Source organism: Antrostomus carolinensis, unplaced genomic scaffold, assembly GCF_000700745.2.
Source record: "Antrostomus carolinensis isolate BGI_N321 unplaced genomic scaffold, ASM70074v2 scaffold14629, whole genome shotgun sequence".
NCBI classification, from domain to species: Eukaryota; Metazoa; Chordata; class Aves; order Caprimulgiformes; family Caprimulgidae; genus Antrostomus; species Antrostomus carolinensis.
Genome location: NW_010337965.1, coordinates 685 through 1064, shown reverse-complemented (window position 1 = coordinate 1064; position 380 = coordinate 685).

Genomic DNA, 380 nt, shown 5'->3' with positions numbered 1-380 from the left:
GAAGTGCTTGTACACTATTTGGAGCTACTGCAGTTGTTTAGAAATAAAGTAAACGAGCAAAAGGGAAGCAGGGCAGACTCGGCAGATGTTTCAGGTTTTTCCACTGAATTTGAACAGATTACCAAATCTGTGCTTTAGTTTCCAAGTACAAGGGGAGAGGCTGTTCTTGAGCTACGTCAGGATGAAGTTAATATTTTAAAAGCTTACTGATCTTTTAATTAAGAAAGAACAATATAATACTAACATGTAATTAAAGTAGGCTTAGATTAGATATTAGGAAGAAATTCTTGGCTGTGAGGGTGGTGAGACACTGGCCTAGGTAGCCCAGAGAAGCTGTGGCTGGTCCTCCCCGGGAGAGTTGAAGGCCAGGGTGGGAGAGG